General features: G+C 42.3%; 1 protein-coding gene across 1 annotated transcript in view; it reads right to left on the minus strand.

The window, feature by feature from the left end:
• Nucleotides 1-11,094, minus strand: part of Sorcs3 (sortilin related VPS10 domain containing receptor 3) — a 278,227-nt gene that overhangs the window by 164,607 nt on the left and 102,526 nt on the right. The gene's annotated exons all lie outside the window — the stretch shown is intronic.

Genomic DNA, 11,094 nt, shown 5'->3' on the forward strand with positions numbered 1-11,094 from the left:
TGAGTGAAGCCATGGGAAGTCCCAGAAGTGTGAATGGTTTTAGAGACTGTCACCTGCAGTGGTCACAACACATGTAGACATCATTCTTAGAGCGGTGTCGGTTGAGTCCATGCCTCTTGAAAAAGAGTCTAAGTCTGAATCTCTGTCCTTGACCCGCCTACCACTTTGTACCTTCTAAGAGATTTTTTTTCCTGATTCTCCCTTCATCATCATCTTCTCAATCATAACATTTCCCCCCTTGTCCTAGGAATGGAAAGTAGAGCCCTGTGCTTGCTCATGACAGGCAGGCAACCCACGACACTCCTGGATAGCCACATTCTTGCTAGACCTGTGTATTACACATAGAACCCCATTTTCCTGTCCTGTTCTGTTTGCCTCAAGGCCTGCCCGCCTCCTACCATCTGATTCTGCCTGCCCCTCTTTCTTCCTTTTTTACAAACAAGAGTGGTTTTGGAATTTTTGTTGTTGTTGTTGTTGTTTGGCTACAAGCACTCAAAAGATATGATGACCAGGATGTAGTGGCATTTCATTTCTATTTTAATAAATAAAGCTTGCCTGAAGATCAGAGAGTAAAACAGTCCCACTGGTCAGCCTTACAGACCAGGCAGTGGGAACACACACTTTCAATCCCAGTAGCCACACTAGTTGTATTAGAAACTGGGTTGTACTTGCCTTTAATCCCAATGGTGCATACCTTTAATCCCAGGCCCAGAAAAGATTATAAAATGGCAGGAGACAGCTCAGTCTCATTCTGAGATTCCTGGAGGCAGAATCGCCATTTTTGGACTGAGGTCCAGGTAAGGGTCAGCTCACTGCTTTGCCTTTCTGGTCTTTAGGCTGAATCCCAACATCAATTTGAGTTTTTATTAATCACGTTTCACCAGCATAAAAAATTATTCTGGTTAATAGGTTGAGAGAAATCTCTCTTGCCAGTAGCTAGAAGCATGTCAGTTAAGAGTCTGTATTGCTGGACATTTGGGACTTTGAAACCCTCAGACTGTATTAATAATAATAAAGTCAACCTTGTGTCTGGGGCCAGAGCCATCAACTACTTGACAGGGATTAGCCATAGAGAGTATGAAGGAGGCAGAAAGATGAATAGAGAGATGCACAGAAAGGAGTGGGGAGGGACGTAGAGATTCCACAGTCTTTTTAGGTTTAGGACGCGTGGAGATATGCTCTCTTTCTGGGTCTCCAGCCAAAAAGGAAGGCCAGCTGATTGCTTCTCGGCCACTCTGAGCTAGCAGATTTTCATCCCAACATCTGACTCCTGAGTCTTTACTACTAAGTAGAATGATAGAGACTTAGTTAAGAACTACATTCAGTGCCAGAGGTAGGGCCAGTGCTGAAGGGACCGAAGTCCCACCAGGCTTGACATATCAGGGGACTGAAGACAGTAGTTACAATAGCTTTAGAATCAGGTGCAGCAGCTGTGCTGGGGATGAAACAAGTCTGTATGGATGCTCTTTACAGACCCTTCTCAGGTGACACCTGGGCAACCGTCTCCTGCCTTAGATGTCCAGGCCAGTAGTAGACACAGAAACCAAGCTGCAAGGATCAAGACACACACTGAAAAATGCATGCACTGCGGAGCACAGAAGCATGTTTCCAGTATGTCCTAACTCACAGGATCTGCAGGACATGACCATCACAGGTGACATTTCTAGGAAGAGCCCCACTGCTGGTCTTATCTATGGCTCTATTCTGTGATAGCTGGCGAGCTCCTAGTTCAAACATCTCAACAGTTCTAATTTTTTTTTTCAGGCTTAGCAAGTAAGAAAAGTGCGTTAGGAAGCGACTTTTGGTTAACAGACAGATTTTCTAGCTGATATTGAGATAGTAAGAGAAGCAGAAAACACGACAGACAGACACACCTAAAACTCAAAAGTTCATCTTGACATCACCAAACCCCATGCTTCCCAACAGCCCTGGGAGTGACGGAATTCCAGCGTCATTAGCTGTCTGACATCAACGAGGGCTGCTGCAATGGTGAAAAAAGATGCGGGGACTTTGATGACCCACAGTCTTGGTTTGCAAATGACATAAATTAGAGAGAAAATTAAATTATTTTTGTTGATTTAAATACAACAATCATGTCTTAGAAGGCCAAACTTCAGTTATCTGAAACATTTACTGCTGTGAAATACTTCTTTTTCCCCCAAAGCTAAACCACGTAACGGGCTGCTCCCCCACTGACAGATGCTATACTCCTTTATTGTTGTGATTGTTGTTTTATTTACCTCATTGGATCCTAACAGTAAGTCTCAAATGTAAGTACCCGCAGACATCATGTCTCATTATTTGACTGGAGGGGAAACTGAGGCATGGAGAACTTCCTCATCTCAGATCACATAAGGAACAGGTCAGAAGTTGAAAAATGGCCTTACTTCTGTAAGGGCCATTCCAATGGGCTGTTTACCTCTTCCCTAGCTAGTTCTGTGCCCCTTCTCCTGACAAGTCCCCACTCCTTCCCAATACATCTGGCCCAAACCCACAGCAGCCCTTCCTTTTCTGCTTAAGGAACAGGGCTCTCTCTGTTCTAGCAGCATTCAGGCCCCAGTGGTTCAACAAATTGGCCACTCACGAGCACTCCAGTAGAGTTCAGAAACTCACATGAGGCTTCCTGCCTAGATTGGTGAAGTCAAAATCAATGAGGGTGGATCTACAAAATCAGAGTTCATTCGTTTTGTTTTTTAAAGCACCCAGAGGATTTCCACAGGTAACCATTCTAGAACACCCTAGAACCCTAAATAAGGTTCTTTGGAACAACCTTAGTTATGATCCCCAGGTCCAAATCCAGTACAAGCTTCCAGGGCCTGCTTTGGCTTACGTCAGCATTAGTCTCGGGGGTCTCAGCTTAACACAGTCGACATCTATTCGTCAGCAGTTCTGCAGGAGTGGGGTCTGCACTGTGCTTTGCAGACTGTTTACAGCATTTCTAGCCTCTACTAGACACAGCAGCATCTTTGCGGTTGTGACAACCAAGAAATGATTCTAGATTACGTGAACATCTCCTGGTGGGAGATAAACTCACTCCTAGTGGAAAGTCCCTGCCTTCGCTAAACACACTTCCATTGCTGCTTGGACTCTGTGGCACACCTGCTCACAAGGCAGCAGAACTAACCTCTTGGATCTGCATTTCCTCACCTGGTGCAAACAGTAGTGCTTCAGCAAAGCCTGCAAACTACTGTGATTTTGGAGCACGGCATCTCACCAGGAAATTAGCTTACACCAAACAGACACCATCAGGCCCCTATCCTTAAAGCGCCAAGCCCCACTCTGGAAACTCAGTGTAAACTATATTCCAACAACAACAACAACAACAACGAAAAAACCCAACAAAGTAAACATATCCAGTGAGGTCTGTTGTGGGGTGAGGGAGGGTGGCTGAGCAAGGGATGCTTGTGTGGCAATGGAGAAATGCACGACAACAATGACAAATGCTAATGAGTGCAGGGAACATTCAGTATCGGGCTTTGCGTTTGGTATTCATACGCATTATCTTAATTAATCGTTGCAATGAGGTTTTAAAGAAAGTATCATTCATTTAATTTTCCTCTGAGGCAAAGAGGATAATAAGAGAGATGAAGTGATGTGCCTGGAGTCACATGGTGATGACAATTCACAGATGCGGAGAGCACGTGTGTCGTGGGCACTATCTTACGCAGAAACGCTGGTCTCATTTCACCCTTGGACCAACTCTAGGAGTTGGGACTCAATCTTCTCCTCTATTTAAAGATGGCACAATCAGGCATTGAGAGCTTAAGCAACTTGCCTCCAGCGTTCTCGGAGGCAGCAAGTATGGGGCTCAGGCCAGGCAGGTGGCTTTGAGTCAGAGCTTAACTTCTCCCATAAGCTGCTGCACCTGTTTGAGCCCAGCCACTTCTCCTTGAGTAGCTGCTCTCAACCTGTGGATTGTAGAATGACCCTTTCACAGGGGTCACCTAAGACCATCAGAAAACACAGATATTTACATTATAATTTACAATAGTATAAAAATTACAGTTATGAAGTAGCAATGAAAAGAATTATATGGTTGAGGTCACCATAACATGAGGAAATGTATTAAAGGGTCACAGCACTAAGAAGGTTGAGAACCATTGTCTTAGAGTCAAGATTTTATCCAACACGTCCCTGTCCACAAACACAAATTCTACATAAAGCAGCATTGTGGTGATATTCTGTCTATGTCTCTCATCTTACCAAACATTGTGTTTCTCAGAGTAGGACTCTTTCATACTGATAATACTCTCTAAGAAAGGAATGTCAGAAATACATAAAAAGAGCAAATAGGTCAATGTAAAGGGTAGCAGTATAGTGAGTGATTTTTGAAGTGAAGGAAGGGTGGATGGGAAGCATATTTGTGAACTGGCTTCCCTCTCGTTGTCTGTGAGGATGGAGAGGTCTTCAGTGGATGAGAGCAGCAGCGGTGCTTGGGGCAATGGGAGATGGATGACAGGCGTGTGCACTCAGATGTCAACCGGGTCAATAAATGATCCTGGGATTTCTTCCACCTCCAGCATCTAAATTCCTGTATCTTCTGGGACTAACATTACAAAACCGGACCAAGGCCAATATCCACGCCAGAACAGACCACAAGAGAAACAACACTCTATCTATGTCGGCTTTTTGTCACATGACAAGAAAAACAGCCTAAAGGAAGATTTTGACTTATAGTTTCATTCTGTTCTTAGCTGCTCCGTTCCTACAAGCCTGTGGTGACAGAGCATCATGACAGAGAAATTCCTTGTCATAGTAGAGTTCTTCTTAGCCCTTAGTGACTGGGCAACAGGCAGAGAGAAGAGGTCTGAAGATAAGATACGCCATCCCAAGGCACATTCCAAGTGAAGTTCTTTCTCCAACGAAGCTCCCTGCCTTGAAGTCCTTCCAGCTCTCAATTCGTTAGTCACCTATTAGATGCCCACCTGTTCCAGTCAAGCCTTCAACTCAGGAGCTGGCGGAGGTCCTTTACAGATTGTTCCAAATCAAATCACACTCCCTGTTATTAGTTTGCAACAGGGTGAAGTCTAAGGATCTCACTGAAACTGCATGGAAAAAAATTCTTGGGAGCATCAGGTGGGAAAGTAGAACTGTGCCAGGATACATTACTACTATCAGCCTGTAAACATGCCATCAATAGTAACTGTATTTAACTATGCTGTATTTCTGCTTTTAATTAAGATACTTTAAAGCAAAATTCCACAAAACAAAATAGAATTCGGATATTATAATCACATACAATCTGGTAAAAAAGCCTTTATGAAGTTTTAAATTCCTCAACCATGAATTCGTCTGCCATGCAGCTCTCCTGAAACATAACAACCACAACTGGGAAAACTATTTTTTTAAGTAGGCCTTGTCAGTCTTCATCAAGAAGGATTCTTCCTCTCTTTGCTAGCAGCTCCCAAGAACATTATGCGCATCGGTGCCAATAGGGATCTTTAGTTCCCATTGCTATAAATAAGAGGAACACAACACTAAATTCATGGAGTCACGGAGGTGAGCCTGGCTAAGCAACTTAAAACCTAGCTGATGTATGGAAATGACTCTATTTTAGCTAACATTAATTTATGTGAAGAACAAGATAAACTAAGATGCCCTCTCTCCCACTGTTCTCTCTTCCCCTTTTCTCAATCCTACATTTGTTTGGCTGCCTAATAATGGAAGTCAACCAGGAGAAACCACTCTATCAGACGGTTCAGCTGAGGTGCCCTCGGTCCATGCAGATGGGTCGTCTGATTCCAGTCTCTGGGAAATGACTTTTCATGAGGGCTCTTTAATAAGATACAAGTGTTCTCCTTGGGTTAAAAGGTCACGGCATTATAAGCTTAAGTTGCCTTTGCATCCTTATCAAACAGGGTCATTGATCTCAGATTTTATTGTTGAATAATCTATCGATGGATTCAACCACAGTGTTTGTCATAGGGAAAATCATCAGTATGTTTTTGTTCAATGAGTGATGCAAACAATTCCAGTGAGACAACCTCCATAAGACCCTGCCTGGTGCATTCTTTAATTTCCAAACAAACTTAGTCCAAAAGTAGACCCCGCTCTCCCGTGCTTGAGAGATCTATCTGCCTTGTGTGTCATTCACTTTATTCTAAGAAAGGGAAGATTTTAAAAAACATATAAAAACAAAAACCTAGTCAGAGCTGCATAACATGTGAAGCGGTTTCCTTTCAGGGGAATTTGGCATTAATCTGATAAGAATTGATGAGCCCGGTGACGACATGGAAGATCAAGCGACATGCTGAAGGGAAGGACAGTGATTGTTCTCCCAAACTGGAGGCCTTTTCAAGTTATGAAAAAAGACCAAGGACACAAGAACAAAGGGAATTAGGGAGCCACAGTCAAACCTCCAGAGAAGACAGGGAACTCGGCCCCTAGAACCTACACTCAGTCATGACTGATAGGAGACCAGCAAGGAGGGCATGCGCCTGGCAGCTTATTTTTAGCAACAGCACTCTGTGAGCGCAGTCTTCATGTCTGCCCACATAAAGTAGGTCAGACAGGAACATCTCAGGATCCATGACAGCTCACCTCAACAGGACAGTCCCCAGGAGAGCTGGACACAGCAACCTTTGAGACATCTCGGTCTAATCCAGTCTCTCATTTCGCAGTTCAAAAAGCAGCCTGTGGTTTGTATCCAATTTGGAACTCCACTCCTAGCCTCTTCATAGCACACTTGGCCATCAGGAAAGAATGGTGGGCCATGAGCCTAGGTTTTCTTTCTTTTCTTTCTTTTTTTTTTTTTGTCTATGTGGGAATAATTCTAGGGCACACATTTCTCTAGAAATAGTAGAGATATTGGAGGAGAAAACAAAAGCTAAAATACTGATGGGTAAGGTCAGAATACTAATGTTTTACCAACTGATCATCTAGACATTTAAATTACAAAATCATTCCATGAAGAGTATCATAAGTGATAAATAATAATTGCAGACATGAATAGGGGTCAATGATGTTTTGATGTATGTGCACAATATGCAATTATTTAAATCAAGTTAATTAGCATATGCATACACTTGTCTTTTTTCCTTTGTGGTCAGACATTTAAAACTATTTCCTATTTTGTAATGTATATTATTAAGAGTTGTCACCTTCTAGGCCTGAACTTATCTCTTAAGTCCATACCACAACTTCCTCTCCCAGGCTCTCTACTGGGAACACAAATTCTACTACAGGCTCCAGAGTTGCTCTTTTGGATTAGCTCAGTGTCTACGTCCCATGTAAGCTCCGTGTACTGCCTTTACATTAGAATTTCTGAGGGAACTGTGTAACAATTGTTCAACACCAAAGCAATGTCCCTACCCCGGGGATGCTGGTTTAGTCAAACAGGTGCAACAACTTTTCCTTCCCGATTCTCACAGCAGCTGTACCATACAAGGTACTGCTGTTCTGAGCATTAGAACAGGGATGCTTGGGTGTACCTGTAGCAGGTCTGACCCAGGAGGTTGACACAGGGCCCAAGAACTTTCATTTTTAGGACATACGTAGAGAATGTGATGATGATAATATGATGTACACTTTCAAGAGCACTAAGCTGGGGCAACATGGGGGCCAGGAGCTTGGAATGAACAGAGGTGAGAACCTCTCATTAGAGCTCCAAACTCAGCTTTGAGTTGTGAAGGTCTTTCCCTTCCGTGTATCAGTGATGCAGGTAAGAGCATACATTCAGATGTCAACCCAGGCTGAAGTCTTGGTCACAGAACCTCCTAACTGTGGAATCACAGACACTATATCTTATCTTCTTCCTGACTCAATTGCTTTATTAAACAATGGTGGGATTAAAAATAATTATTATGTTATATAATACTATCATCTCCATTGCTACATATTATATAATGTGCTATTATATTATAACTAATATTATTGTCATTTTTAGGATGGAGAGACAGTTAAGTTGGTAAAGTGCCCACCACCTACTTAAGCATAAGTTTGATCCTCAGAATCCAGGTAAAAACTGGGTGTGGAGACACATGCACATAATCCCAGTGTTGAGAACGGAGGGACAGGTGGATCCCTGGAGCTCACTGGCCAGCCAGTCTCTTCTAGTCCTGTGTCCAAACCCAAACAAACAAGAAAAGGCACATGACCATTCATGAGGCATGACCAAAGTTGATCTCTGGCCTCCACAGACTACATACATGTGCACACAGCTGCACACGCACTGGCACACACTGGCATGCCCACAGCCACACATAAACAGAAAACAATACCCTTATGAAAAATAAGCATGTAGAATACTGTGAAGAGGGAGGCTTGTGTTGGCAGTGTTCACTGGTCAGTGCTTTCTGCTAAAGTACCCCTGCCATATCCATTGCAATTAGTAGACTATTGTGCCAGGGTGTCTACATTTTAAAATATATCAGCTCAGTCTTTAATCAGACTTAGAGCTCAACAAAGAAATTTTCCTTTTTTTTTTTCAGATGGGCAATGGAGATTTTTGAATGTTCAGCTACTCATCTGTTGATAAGATGCAAAGAGAAGAAGGGAGCTGGCTTCAAACCCAGTCTTCCTCCGCTGCCAGCTTGCTGTGCTCCATGTTGTCCTCCTTCATTATACTCTCCGCAAAGACAGCCTCTACGCTGACGAAACCACGTTTTCCAGTAGTGCACAGCACAGTATCTTGTACTGCAGTTATTAAGTATCTATTGAGTAGCTAGATATACATGAGTAATAACTGCCTGGCAATATGTTTGGAATGATTGTTGAAAACAATTCTGTAACACAATTAAACAGACTTCCCTCACTTAATTAATCCTTACACAATGCAGTGAATGAAGTCTTCATTTTCAATCAATATGATGTGATTTCCTCCATTTCTCTTCCAAGCCATATCGGGTCTGAGGAACATCATCCTCTGTGACTTGCTTGACGAATGCGACCATGCTGTGGAAATGCCGGGCCAACGCCACCTCAGGGGCTCCCGCAGCTGAATGAACATGGCTCCTCTAGCAGACACTCTGAGGTCACAATGAGTCCTCTGACTTGGCCAGTCTCATGCTTGCTTGTTCTAGATTAACAGAACTTTAGGTGCTGACACCCACACCCACTTCTGCATGATACATACATGTTCTCTGTCTGCTCTAAGGCTAGAACTCCTTCCTACCTGGAGCACACAGTCTTTCTCTAGACTTCAGAATCGGATTGACAGATGAAAACCATGTGCCATGACACAGAGGAATTTGTCTTGAAAGTTTTACGTTTAGAAAAGAAGGAAGCAGGAGAAGAGTATCTATACTTTTCTGTATTTAAGGAGGAGGGTTTTTCTTGGATTCTAACTGCATTTCTTATCTGGAATACTAATTCTCTCTCTCTCTCTCTCTCTCTCTCTCTCTCTCTCTCTCTCTCTCTCCCCTCCCTCCTCTCCTCTCTCTCTCCCTCCTCCATCCTGTGACCTCTTTCGTTCTCTCCTTCTTTCAGACACAGATCCATTCTCCAAAAAGATTGCTCAGTGTATCTTCAAGGCCTTCCTATGATCCTTGGGTAGCTCTCTATTGCAGGCTTGCAGCTCTCTGATCAAGGGTGCTCAGAAGATACGTATAAATGTTGGGTTGTATGTATGCCCATTAGTGCATTAAATATATAAAATTAGAATTAAAAGTTGATTACTGATTTGAAGTCCTTTTGGTAAATGCCCAAGACTGGTAGTTATCTACTTTTTGTTTGCTTTTTGAGATTTTCCTTCATACAGATTTCCACAGATGCTAGATGAGTTTACAATGGACCATCAAGGTATATAAAGGTTCTCTTTTGTCCATATCAACACTAGAATTTTTTGTTTGTTTCTTTTTTAATGGCTGACATTTTGACTGAAATAAGATGTAATCTCAGTGTAGCTTTGATTTGCAGTTTTCTGATAGCTTGGGACTTTGAATGGCTTTAACAGATATGATTGCACACCAATATTTATTATAATTTTATTCACAATAGCTAGGTAATGAGAGCAGCATAGGTGCCCGACAATAAAAGAATGTTGAAGAAGAGGGTGGAGTCCTCCATCTATAAAGAAGGAATCTCCATGTCTATGAGAAAATAAATGCAACTGGAGTGAAACATTAAGCAAATTAAGCCAGTCTTAGAAAAATAATGTCTGTTTTCTCTCATTTGTGATTCCTGGATTTTTTTAATAACAAATAACAATCTCTGTCTCTGTCTCTGTCCCTCTCTCTCTCTCTCGCACACACACACACACACACTCAGATAAATGGATGGATGGATAGATGATAGATAGATGATAGATAGATAGATAGATAGATAGATAGATAGATAGATAGAAGTAAAATCTGTGGTATAAAAGGAGACTGAAGAGAGAAAGAAACAGGAGGGTACAAGAGACTGAGAAAGAGGTCTGGTTCAACATGCAATATATGCTTCTAAGAAAAAATTTAAATAACTAACGTTTTCATAAAAGATATTGAAATAAAAAATCCTCATCTTACACCTCATGTAAATCTCATGTAATAGGCTAAATATTTTCATGAAGCTTTTGTCTAAGATTCATATAAAGACAAAGGTTTATATTGGGTTAAAAATATAATATAAACCCTACCAATGAGGCACTTAGAAAATATTCATGACCTAATCTAATTTACTTTAATATCTTTTAGGTTCTGGATGGTTACTCGATGTTTAGAAACAAATCCTTCATCCCAGGGAAGTACATCTACAACGTATCACACTTATCAAGAAGCCATTTCAAAAGACAAACAAGTTCAACTCTGCTGAACCTCAGCGAACCAGAACCAGTGCTATGACATAAATGGTCTGTTATGAACTGAACTTTGGCCCCTGGGATCCAAGGACTGGGCTATGCGGTAACAAGTCAATAAGAATGTCTCTGTGGACTCCTGAAGCACCTTGTTACTAGGAATGCAGCTAGCAAAGCCTGTAACTGAATTTCTGCTATGGGTGTGTAGGGATAAGTCCCACCCCTTAGGGGGCGTGTTCGCCTCAGGCTAAAGTTCTCCTATAAAATTGGTGAGCGTGCTCCCAGCGCTCTCTTCTGCTTTCCTGGTCTCCGCGGGAACAGTGGTTCTGTAAGTCTATTCCTCCATTAAAGCTGTCTATATTTTGACAATCTGTCTGCAT

The sequence above is a fragment of the Alexandromys fortis genome, unplaced genomic scaffold (assembly GCF_014885135.2).
Source record: "Alexandromys fortis isolate MF-2015 unplaced genomic scaffold, M_Fortis_MF-2015_v1.1 scaffold_16, whole genome shotgun sequence".
Classification (NCBI taxonomy): Eukaryota; Metazoa; Chordata; class Mammalia; order Rodentia; family Cricetidae; genus Alexandromys; species Alexandromys fortis.